Source organism: Mustela putorius, unplaced genomic scaffold (assembly GCF_011764305.1).
Source record: "Mustela putorius furo isolate JIRA1106 unplaced genomic scaffold, ASM1176430v1.1 tig00003845_pilon_pilon_pilon, whole genome shotgun sequence".
Taxonomy (NCBI): Eukaryota; Metazoa; Chordata; class Mammalia; order Carnivora; family Mustelidae; genus Mustela; species Mustela putorius.
The window spans coordinates 64,289,950-64,302,919 of record NW_025421998.1 but is presented as its reverse complement, the minus strand read 5'-3'; the positions used below and the strand labels follow the sequence as shown (position 1 = coordinate 64,302,919).

The 12,970-nt window shown below is 42.4% G+C and overlaps 1 protein-coding gene across 2 annotated transcripts in view; it reads right to left on the bottom strand.

Moving 5' to 3' along the window:
- NPSR1 (neuropeptide S receptor 1) overlaps positions 1-12,970 on the bottom strand; it is a 181,035-nt gene that overhangs the window by 92,869 nt on the left and 75,196 nt on the right. The gene's annotated exons all lie outside the window — the stretch shown is intronic.

Here is a 12,970-nt window from a genome sequence, read left to right as displayed (position 1 = left end):
TAAGGAGGGCAGAGACAAATTTTGGCTGACGACCTTTGTGCCAGGCGTTGCATGGGGCTATTTAACATGCGTTCATTCATTTAATGCAGCATTTGCACGAGTGTATCTGAGCCAGGCTTGCCAGTGTACACATCAATAGAATTAGTGACTGTTCAGAGTTTGCATTCAACTTTGGTTTAGTGAAATCTGGAGCGTAAATTGGACGTTTATGTATTACTAATTGAATCAAAGAATTCTAATTAGATGAAATCATTCAGTCTAAGGTGAAGTATAACCACAGACACTCAGAAAAATCACAGAATCTTAGAGAAGCAGGAACACTATCACCGAACCAACGTGAGACTTCTGCATGTGACAAGGATTAACCTCCACAAACAGGAGAGATCAGGTCAGGCATAATCTACAGGAAACCTCTTTCCATCACCATAACTTCCCCCAAAAGGCAACAGTATAATTCCTGCATCTTGTGGTCATTATGAGGATTAAATTAAGCAAGGCACAGAAAGCACACGTGTCAGTGCAAGTCACAAGGGAGGCCTTGAATGCACACCACCTGCTCCGCTCAGTTCCCCAAGAGAGAAATGAAGCCAAGAGAATGTAAGTAATGTGTTGAAAGGCACACACATGATAAACCCAAGAGCCAGGACTCCAACCCAGGTTATCTAGTCTCTTATTTTTGTACAGCTTTCAAACTAAGAATGGCCTTTAAAACGTTATAATGATCGAATGAAATGACAAGAAGGAAAATGGTTTGTGGCACAGGAAAATTACATGAAATTCCAATTCCAGGATCCACATGTGTATTGGAAGGCAGCCAGGCCCATGTGCTCCCACATTGCCCATGGCTGCCTTCCTGCTACACCAGCAGAGCTCGCTGATGGAGCTCAGGGAGCTCCTGAAGCTAAAAAGGTTTAGAAAAAGCTGGCTGACCCTTCTCTAGACCTGAGACCCCCAGCTCCTGTCATTACGCCCAAGTGCTGGTGGATCCAGACTGCTTGTGACTTTGCCAGATCTTTCGGTATTCTTGGGGAATTATTAAACTGCCACGCAGGTTGCACTGAAGTGCTCCCCACTGGCTGACATCGGAGAGTTGTGATGGTTACCAGATGGGAACAGATTCTTCCATCTTAACAAAAATCCAATCTCACTCTCTTTCATGTTCAAAGCACTTGATTAATGAGGACCTGAAGGGGGAGAAAGAACACTGGGCTGGGCTGGGCTGGGTTGCCACTGTGTGCTGCTGCAGTCAGAGAACCCCGCCCCCCATCTGACAGTTTCCTGAGTCCCAGCCCTGCCCCCATGCCCAAGCTGCGGACGCAGACACAGAGGACTTGGAGGCTGACAGCGCAAGCTCTGGAGGCAGGCCCCTGCTTTGCACCTGCCTCTCCAATGACTGGCTCTCTGGTTTGGGGCAAGGCACTTAACCACTCTCAGAGTCAGGTTCCACGGGTCTAAAATGGGAGGAGAGCAAGTGTCTTATAGCTCAGGCAGTTGGTAGGATTACATGAGAAACTATATGCAAAGAGTTTTTTGTTCATTTGTTTGTTTGTTTTGCAAAGAGTTGGCCGAGTGAGTATTCCTTAAATATTAACTATTATTATTATTATTATTTTGCTTGCCTATTTGTCAGGATGGAAGAAGCTCATTTTCTGATCTCAATGAAAATGCCCTGGAAGGTGTTTTACAAACTTTTTTTTTTTTTTTTTTAAGTAACACAAGCACACAATATGCGATTCAAGCAGGGCAAATAACAAAAATAAATGTCTCACAAAACGAAGTGTCCTGTAATGTTCAAGGCAATACTATTCGTAATAACTGTAAACTAGAAAGTACCCACATGCCTGTTCCTGGTAGAATGCAGTATACTGTACTATATGCACACGGTGCAGCCATTCAGATAAGAGTGTGATGGGTCTACAATAAGTGTAACAATGTTGACAGATCTCTTGAGCAGAACACTGTGTGAAAAAGGAGCAAGACATAGGGGCGCCTGGGTGGCTCAGTCGGTTAGGTTGCTGCCTTCGGCTCAGGTCATGATCCCAGGGTCCTGGGATCGAGTCCCGCAAAGAAGCAGTCCCAGACTGCTTCTCCCTCTTCCTCTACCTGCCGCCCCCCCCTGCTTGTGCTCACTCTGTCAAATAAATAAATAAAATCTTAAAAAAAAAAAAAAAAAAAAAGAAGAAGAAGAAGAAGAAGCCAGACATAAAAAGTACATACCATAAGGTTTCATAAGGCTCCATGCAGGTAAAGTATAAAACCAGGTGAAGGTCATCTTGGCCTCTGGGACTTCCCTCCATGGAGGTGAGGGGTGAGGACTACAGGTTGGTGGAGGGGGTTTGGGAAAAGCCAGCGGTACTCTGTTTCTTGATTTGGGTGCTGGTTATGTTGGTGGAATTCAGTTTGTGAATGTTCATTAAACTGATATTTATAATGTGTGCACAGGATTAGATTTCGTATTTCAATATAAAGAATAAAATCTGAAAATAAGAAAGGCACCCTCCGCCTACTCTTAACTCCCACTCACTCAGTTCCTTCCTCGGAAGCAGCCGCAGTTACCGTCAAACAGAATATCCAGCGCTGGTCGCTGAACGTGCAAGAACACGTTTGCACGGGTATATTTTGGTTCTTTCTTTCTTTCTTCTTACATCCGGAGAGGAAGTTTTTGTTTTGTTTTATAATACCCTTATTTTTAGAACAGTTTTAGGGTCACAATAAAATCAAGCAAAAGTACAAATTTTAGGGTCACAATAAGATTGAGCAGATGGACTTGAGTTCCCATCCACTCCCTGCACCCCCCTTGCCCTAACAGCCTCCCTCATTCTCAGTCCCCATGGGGTGGTGCATTTGTTGCAATTAACGAACCTACACGGACACATCATAATCACCCAAAGTCCACAGTGAACATTAGGGTTTTCTCTTGGTGTTGTACATCCTAGAGGTTTGGGTGAATGTATAATAAAATGTAACCATCCTCACAGCTATTATCATATCAAGTATTTTCACTGTCCTAAAAACCCTGAAAGCAAGTTTTGATGGGCCTAGACCTAGGTCCAGCCGACAATCTGTTATAAAGGCAGATCTCAGGAGAAGGAAGAAAGAGTAGAGGAGGTGGGAGGGAGGCTGGATGCTGGGTAATCTTCCTGGACCTGGCAAGATTTCTGCCAGTGTTTGTTGAACTGTCAAAGCGAATTTCAGGGCTTCAAGATGGCTGGACCTTCTTCCTGGTGTTGAGTTGGGACCCAGATTTCGTCACCTCATACCTTCTTTGTGTTTGAAAATCTAGGTATCCCTTCAGGCAGCCCTGGTCCTAAGTCTGTTCATGATGAGCACTGGGCCTGGTTTGCGACAGAATAACATCCCTCTTTTCTTGCGAAACCCTATTCCTCGTTCTGAAGCTGTAACAATGTCTGAAAACAGGATGGGTTATTTGAAATCAGGGTCACCAGGAAGCCATGGGAAGGCATCCTTGCATTTCTGACCTTTTATTCTGTCTTGTCCCCCTTGCTGGTGACTTTCTCCTATAGTTTTGGCAGCATCAGAAACCTCAACTGTAATTCATCTTTTAAGACCCACTGCAAGTTCGACCTCTCCATGAAGTTCCCACCTTGCTTCGCCAAAGGACTCTGATTTGGGTCACTTCGTCTAGGCCTTAAGTGATCATCGGTCTGAACTTATTGATTGCTGCCTACTGGGCTTCAGATACCATGCCCTGTCCTAGAAATACCACGAGGAAGCAAACTCCATTCCTGTCCTCAACTCGTTCACATTCTAGTGGCAAAGGGAGGATGTGGAATAATTTATTGCATGGTGTCTGCCAGGATGGGGTGACTGATCAAATCCGCTAGGGTAGGAACCAAGAGGACAAGGCAGGCTTTACAGAGGTGCCCCTGGAGCTTTGTATCTTGAAGAAAGAGCAGCGTTTTGCTAGAGAGATCAGAGCAAGAGAGCAGTACGTGTGAAGGCATGGGAGTATGAAACACCTGTTGTCATTCATCATCTTGTGTGTCATTGTATTTACTAATCTTTCCAACTAGACCAGGAAAAGGCTCATAACAGCCTGCTCTGTTCCCCTAGTCGAGTTCTAGACACTAAAATTAGATAGAAACAAAAGATTAAGGGGAAGCAGAGGAAAAATCTTCTTAAAAGATTTAATGGAGGGCCTACATTTTACACATTCAACAAATTTCCATTTTTAGGATGCAAACTTCTCATCAGACTTGGAATATAAAGGAAACCTTCTTCTCCTTCTCCTCTCCCCAACTTCTTCTTTGATTGTGTGTGTGTGTGTGTGTGCGCGCGGGCGCGCGCACGCGCTCGTGTGCAAGTGAGGGGAGGGGCAGAGAGAGAGGGAAATAGTTAATCTTAAGCAGCCTCCATGCCCAGCACAGAGCCAGACATGGGGTTGGATCTCACTGCCGGGAGGTCATGACCTGAGCTGAAATCAGGAGTCATGCCCTTAACTGACTGACCACCCAGGTGCCCCTAAAAAACAACCTAAAAAGATGAAACTGAACTTCAACTGGAGCAGTTTTCATAATCCGGGTCGAATTAGCAGCTTCGACCTTTCTGTACAAGGACAAGATTAGCATCTTGTCCTTTCTGTACTTTCCTCCTTACTCAACACTCCATGGCTGGGTCCTCAGGGCTTGGCTCTCCAGCAGTCAGGAGGATGTGAGTTATTTTGAGTGTGATTAGGTTTGGCCTGTGATATAGTCACTATCTGAATCCACTGTTTTGCCGCTTAATTGCTCTGTGACCTTGGGAAACTTACCTAGACATCTTGGGTCATTGTTGCTGCCTTATAAAATTGAGACTAGTATACCTACTTTGTCAAGATTTCGATGTTATAAGTGTTTGGACCATGACAGTTCTCAATAATGTAAGCTTTTCCTTTCTTTCTTTTCCTGACTTCCCTTTCTATTCCTTTCCCGCTTTCCTTGGAACATTTAGGAAGAAATTTTGGAAAGAGAGAGCCTAGGAGTTGGAGAATGAAGAGATTCTGAGCAACTGAGAGAGACTTTGGGAGAGATAAGTGGATGAGTAGAGAGGAATTTTCAGACATTTTGCTGGGTTTCCTGAAATTTATCCCCACCGATAAATGCCATTTCCTCTGAGAGTTCTCCTTAAGACTGAAGTTGGGTGTTTCTTTGAAACAGGGCATCAGGCTGAGACTTGCCATAAGGGGGCCCAGCTTTGTTGGAGTGCACACATTGCAGAGGAAGGAGAGGACATAAGTAATCTAGGAGAAAAGATTCAAGGTCACAATCTTGACCTTAGTGTGTGTCTGTCATGCATTCCTTTAAGGGCTGTCACCTGGGAAAAGCATTAGGTTTAAGATTAATATGTGGCTGGCTAAGGGCCTTTTCTCAGTAATATCTTGCAGCTTTCAAGCAGTTTATCCCCATTACTAGAGGGGATTATGCAAAGATCCTCTGTCCATTTGACAGGGATTCAGGCACAGTGGAAAGATGGGTGCAATGACCCAAGCTATATCTCCCGGACCTGAGTCTATGATTCATTCTATAATGACTCACACGGATCCTTCTCTATGTCCCCCACCCCGCTCCGGGGCAAGAGAGTCCCAACCTCCAGTTAGTGCTCTTCCCCCCACCTCCCCACTTCAGCCCACCAAAAACGGCCCTCTCAGTTGCAAACAAATCTAACTGACAACTAATTCTCCAGGGCTAATGGATGAAGCCACTTATTCTCTCAACAGCATGTTCATTTTAATGGGGGCATCAAACCTCGGCCCAGGAGGGACTCGTTAATGGAGGGATTCTAGGCAGTGTAGAATGCAGACAGGAACAGAATGGGCTGGCAGCTTGCCCAAGGTCACACAGCACGGTAGTGGCAGAGCTGTAAATAAAACTCAGCTGCCTAACTCCCAGTCTCACGCGGCTGCCCCAGCCTGAGGCTGCCTCTCTTTGGGTCCAAACGGGGAGCTGCGGCCCTATTCTTGAACTGTGTTCGTGACAGTGGCCTGGCCTGAGTGTGAAGAAGCTGCGACGTTGAGGAACAGTCCTCCCTCGCTGCCAGAACCCAGCATGAAGAACAGGAGCGTGGGGAGGCTTGATCAATAGATATTATGCAAATGCCTCGAGCAATAACATTCCCTTCCATTACCAAGCTAACAGTCCCAATAAAGAGCGTGCCTGGATTCTGACAGTTTTATTTTTCCTGGTTTGTCAGATGGAAACCAGGGTCTGACTGATGTCCACATGAAAGCATAAAAGGTACATGACTGGCAGAGGCCCAATTCCCTTTCCCTGAATTAGAGGCTCTTGCACCACGAGCTTGCAACAGGCCGGCTCTGTGCACATCAATTACGTTCTCTGGCTGACAGCCTTGCTGAGTAGTAAACATGCCTAGAGCCCCGATGAACCTCATTGGTGATGCGACCCCCGAGCCGGGAAGCAGCGGACCGCGGTCTCCGCATGCCCCTCCCTCCTTGCCCTCTTCACCTCCTCCCACCTGTCACCGCAGCAGCTAAGGGATCCCGGAGCCGGAGGACTGGTTACATTTTTGTTTGCAGTGTACAAGAAAAATAACATTCTTCATCTTCTAAACCTGAAATTAATTGCTAGTATGAACTCCGACTCTGTTGGATGTCGAAAACTTAATTGCAGTCAATTAAGTGTTTACTCTTCCCTTGTCTCTGTAGTCCTCTTTATTAAGTTCTAGAAAACGTAGGCAGCATCAAGTCCTGTGTGTGCATGTGTGTGCGTACGTGTCTGTGTGTGTGTGCACGCAGCGTGTCTGGTCCTAGGTATCTTCTCTTATCCTCACTGGCATCTACTAAGAAGTGCCCGATCCCATCTCTCCTTTGGTTGTCAGCAGATCCAAGGGATGCCTGCCTGGTCCCCACTGTGCAGCCCCTTCCGGCCACAGGCTCTCTTCTCGTGTTGCTCAGAATACATTCCCCCTTCCCTGCACCAGGATGCAGGGCAGTCTCTGCCGACCGCCTGTGGCTATTTCAGGCTCTCTGCCTACACACCCACACAGACGCTTGTTCTCATTCTCAGTGCCGGGTGGAGGGGGGAACCCAGTGTCTCACTCACTCCCTGGACTCTCTCTTGAGAAAGTGGGTCACAGATCCCCTTGCTCTTAGATTTCTCTGACTTGTAGCTCTCCTCCCGTGTCCCCCTAATGTTTGCTCTGGAGTGGCTCCAGACTCAAGCTCTCCTTCTGAGCAATGACCTGATGGCTCGACGGTGTCCTGCACATGCCCCCTTGCCTTTCCCATTTCTGGATCTAGGAAGCCTAGCTTTTCAGCTTGTCTTCCAAATCACTTGAAATTCAAAACCCAAGAAGGAGACGATTTTTTGTTTTCATGTTCCTTTAATAAACCTTCATTATGGCAGTAAAAGCCTCATGACACAGTTGTCCAAATGGGGGATTATGGAGTGATAAGAATGCTAAAGAGGAGAGGGGGAAGAGCACATCGGTTGAGAAGCAAAAACACCATACAGTGCATTAGATTTTTAAAACTTGCTTGCAGTCATTCTCAAACAGAGCTCCAGAGAAAATGAAGCCTTAAGGAAAATGATTAGAATTTTCATTTTCTCAGTGTTCCCAAGGTTGATAGCTTCCCAAAGTTGCCAAGGGAAATTCCCCAGGGTAATTCTGGATGCACAGGAGAAAAATAATTCCTTATATCAATGGAAACTTTGGGAAAGAGATTCTCAAAGTGTGATCTGAGGATACCCCCAGGGGTCCCTGAGACCCTTGATCTATCAGGTCAAAACCATTTTCATAGTAATAGTAGGACTTTATTTGCCTTTTTTACTTTTGTTCTCTCATGAGTGTGCTATGGCCTTTGGAAAATTTGTCTTTGCAAACAAACATCTGTGTACATTCTGTACACAAAGAAACAGGTGTATGAAGATTTCATATGTTAGAAACATCAGATAAATAATATTATATAGTTTTTAAAAACAAAATAAGGCAGGGGATTCTAAATTTGATGAGATTAAAAGACAACTAAAACTGAGCAAATATATTAAAAGAAGAATAAAACTGAACTTTTAGAAATGAAGAAAAATTATGTGCTAATTCAAATTAAAATCTCAATAAACATGCTAAATAGAAGATTGGAACCAGATGAAAAGAGAATTGTAAGCTTGAAGATAGGTCTGAAGAAATTACCCTGAAGGCAATAGAGACAAGGAGGCAGATCAAAGATAATTTCAGGCACATAGTGAATAGAATGAGCAAGTCCAATGAAAATCTCATTGGAATTCCAGAAGATGGTCAAGAGAATGGAAAAGAGGCATTCTTCAAAGAGACAGTGACTATGAATTTACTATAATTGAAGGATGCCAGTCCTCAGACATAAGAAAACTGTCAATGCCTGGGTGTTAAATATCCCACACAGTTTTCAGACAGCATGCAAATTTAGGAAGAGGAAAGAGTTTGTGTTTGTGAACCACCAACAAAACAGAGTGGTCATTATGAACAGAAGGCCTCGGGGATCAGGGTTTCTTAATGGAACTCCCAGAGAGTCAAACACAAAAATGTCATGGGGAGACTTTATCTGAGTCCAGGAAGAAGAGCTGGCCATCAGCATTCACTTTGATGATTCAATGAACATTTGTTGAACCCTCGCCATTTTCCAGGAGGGTCACCCAGCCTCAGGACTCCTACCCTCTCCTCTGCTCTTCCTTGTCCTCTTATCCTGAGGACTCCTGCCCATTTGTAGCAGGCAGTCAAACTGCATGCAGCACTAGGCCCATGAATACTTGCTCTAAGAAAAGAAGAAAAAGAAGTATCTACAACATAAAAGTACAAAGCATTTTTTAAAAAAAGAATATGTCAGACAAATATTAACTAAAACAAAGATGCTATAGCTACGTCAATACAAGATAAAATCTTAAAAGCTAAAAGCATTACTGAAGATAAAGAGAGTTACTGAATATTGATTAAAAGTTTAATTCACTGGGAAGATGTAGCAATTCCAAACCTGTTAGAAAAAATAAAGTAAAAAATAACAGAACTATAGGGAGACATAGAGCAATATACCTGCACAGTTTAGCAACTTTGTTTGGATATTTATAGATCAAGTAGATAAAAAAATCACTAAGGATAGAAAAAGATCTGAGCTACATGATAAGCAACCTTGACCTGATATAAATATATATATATATATAGGTAATGCTCCTCAAATCTAGAAAACACACATTTTCAAAGGTGCATAGCACTTTCTATAATTGTTAGGCATTAGACCATGTGTCAAGTTTCATCCAATTTCAAAAAATCTAAAGCATATAAGACATTAAGCTAACAATAAAAAAGACATAACCAGACAAGCCTGACATTTTTGAAATTAAGAAACAGACTTCAAAATAACAATTTGTCCAAGAAGAAACCATAATAGAAATTATAGATTGATTAATCATAATGAGATAGTAATGAAACTAATATCTGTCAGAAATTGTGAGAGGAAATGAAAGCCTCTTTGGGAAATACTTGTAATCCCTAAGTGCTTATTTTAGAAAAGAAGAAAGTATAAAAAGAAATTATCTGAGTATCTAACTTAAGAAGCTAGGAAATGGTGCAGGTGTTATTACTGAAAGTAGCAGAATAGGGAAGGCCATGGTTCCATCACTCTAAAAACTCATAACCTAACAGAAATCTCAGAACCAACTTTCAAAGAACTCTGAAATATAGTTAAAAAACAACAACAACAACAACTTACAACAACTAGGGGAAAGCCTAAGAAATTGCTGCATTGTGGTGAGAGAGTGCTATGGCATTTTGAAATTGCCTGCTTGACATGCCCAACTCCTCAGATCAGCAGTGGCCATAAAGACACTGGTTCAGGTTGCTGGGACCACAGGGAGCAATATGAATCTTGTTTTCAAAGAGCTATGGTTGTGTTTTGACTTGTCTGGCAGCTCTCCTTAACACAGGTACAAAGCTTGCCTTCATTTCACCTCACTTGGAGTGTTTCCAGGCCTGAAGAGCTTCCTGAGTGGCACTTGCTGAAGACATTTAAAGACATAGGTATTGAATACAGTCATATGGAGCAAGGAATAATAATAGGGACAAGCAATAGATAAATCAGAAAGCCTGGGAAAGTTGAGGTTGGAAAAGAAGATGCTTGGGGAACTAAAGGCTTTCAAAAGCTCCCATGGGTATAGGTGTTCACACACATGCTCAGGGCTGTATGAATTCTCAGACAAGTCTGGGAAGCACCTTATAAAAGCTTTCACTTCTGAGAGTCTTGAAAGGGGGAGAGAGACAGGGAAGGGCAGAAAGAATATGAGGAAATAATGACCCAACTTCTCCCCCATTTGAAGGAAGACATGACTCTATACATACAAGAAACCCAGTGAACTCCAGTCAGGGTAAACTTATAGGGATGCTGAGGAAGTCACAATAGCAAACTGTTGAAAGCCAGAGAGAAAGACAGAATCTTGAAAGCAGTGGAAGAGAAGTGACTCGACATATACCAGGGATCCTCCATAAGACCAACAGCACATTTCTTTACTGAAATTATGGAAGTCAGAAGGTGGTGAGATGACATATTTAAAGGGCTAAAAGGAAAAAATTGCTAATCAAGTTTTATATCCAGTAATACTGCCTTTAAAAAAAAAGATTTTATTTATTTATTTGATAGACAGAGATCACAAGTAGGTAGAGAGGCAGGCAGAGAGAGAGGAAGGGAAGCAGGCTCCTTGCTGAGCAGAGAGCCAGATGTGGGGCTCGATCCCAGGACCCTGAGATCATGACCTGAGCTGAAGGCAGAGGCTTTAACCCACTGAGCCTCCCAGGCGCCCCCAAAACTGCCTTTTAAAAAAGAATGAGAAGTGAAGATATTGCCCGATGAAAAATGAAGTACCTCAGCAGTGGACATGCCCTAGGAGAAACATTAAAGGGAGTCCTTTAGGCTGAAATAAAAGGCCACTAAACAGTGACTAGAAGCCATGTGAAACAAACAAACAAACAAACAAAGAACAACAGTAGAGCTCAAAGCAAGGGTAAATACAAAAGCTAGTGTTTTTGCACTTTAGGTCTGTAATTCTTCTTTTTTTATTCACTACAATTATTTACTTGTCTGTTTGTTTTAGAGAAAGAGAGAGAGAGAGAGACAGCATGAGTATGCAAATTGTGGGGAGGAGCAGAGGGAGAGGGAGAAAGAGAGAGAAAATTTTAAGCAGGTTCTGTGCCCAGCTTAGAGCCTGACCCAGGGCCAGGTCTCAGGACCATGAGATATGATGTGAGGTGAAATCAAGAGTTGGATGGTTAACCAACTGAGCTACCTGGATACTCCTATTCAATATGATTTAAGAGACAACTGTATAAAGCAATAATGATAAATTTATGTGAATGGATGCACAACGTATAAAGATGTAATTAATGACTAGCAACAGAAAAAAAGGATGAAGTTATAAAGGCACTAAGTTTTTATATATAGTTGAAACTAAGTTGGTATTAATTTTCAAACTTGATTGTATAAACTATGACAGTTGAAGTTAAGATGTTAATTGTAATCTCCTGGATAACCTCTAAGGAAAAAAGAAAAAAAAAAAAAAGAAAGAAAAATCCCCAGGGAAATAAGAAATTAGAAAAACTATACACTAGGGGGGAAAAAAATCAATTATTCCTACAAGGAAGCAGTAATTAAAGAATCCAGGGACAAAAAATCTATAAACAGAAAACAAATAGCAAAATGACAGAAGTAAATCTTCCTGTCTTAGTAATTACTTTAAATATAAATGCAATTATGTTTGTATTTAAGTAATCAAAAAATAGAGAATTGATAAAAATCATTATCCAGTTATATGTTGTTTAAAAGACCCTCACTTCGGGCACCTGGGTGGCTCAGTGGATTAAGCCTCTGCCTTTAGCTCAGGTCATGATCCTGGGGTGCTGGGATCGAGCCCCACATCGGGCTCTCTGCTCAGCAGGGATCTTGCTCCCCCCCCCCCCGCCTACCTCTCTTCCTACTTATGAGCTCTCTCTCTCTCTCTCTCTGTCAAATAAATAAATAAATAAAATCTTAAAAATAAAAAAAAGACACCCACTTTAGTTTCAAAGACACAAATAGAAGGAAACTAAAAGAATTGGGGGAAAAATCCAAGCAAATATTAACCAAAAGAGAGCTGGTGTGTAATTAGTAGTTCACTCATTCAATAAATATTTATTAAATGGCCCACTAAATGCCATATACTCTTCTAAGCATAGTGAATAAAACAGATACAAATCTTGCTTTAATGGAGCTTACACTCCAATGGCCATTATTGGATATTTTGAGGTTGAGACAACTGGATCTCCTGATAGACTGGAAATAGGGTGTGAAAACAAGAGCCAAACATATCTTTGAGGATTTTGTCCTGAGGAACGCTAAGAATGGCCTTGCCATGAATTGAAATACTATCACATCTTTTAGATTCCACACTTCTCTAGGAACCATGTTTTCTAATTTCTCTTTCCCTGTGTTGTTCCAGGTTAGAGTTTTTCAATAAGAAATCTGAGAAGCAAAAGTGAGGAGAGAACATTCTATTAGTAGGTCTTAGAAAGTACATGTATCGGCAGCTGTAAGAGTCATTGGTATCTCGGGCTTCTTGGAAGGGACTGTTTTGCTTCTGAGGTTGAGACAGTTGGTAGGAGCCTTGCCATAGAACCTCAGAATTGCTGCAGTTCTCCAGAGAATATTTAAGAATGACTTTTTAATTTTTATTTTTGGGGGGTCTTCCCTTCACCTTCTGGCTTCTTGGTCTTCATTCTTCCAACTCTGCTCACACTTGAGAAAGCACCCATTTAACGACCACATTTCTTTATCTTATAATAGACTGACTTTGATTTATTGACAAAATCTGGACCAGTACAGATGGGACAGGGTCCAAGTGGAGAAGGTTTTGGGAGAGAGGATCAGAAATTCAGCTCTGAATATGGGATTATTTGAGATGTTTTCCTGTGGCAATGTCTAGTAGGGTTTCATATTCAAGTCTAGAATTTAAGAGTGAGG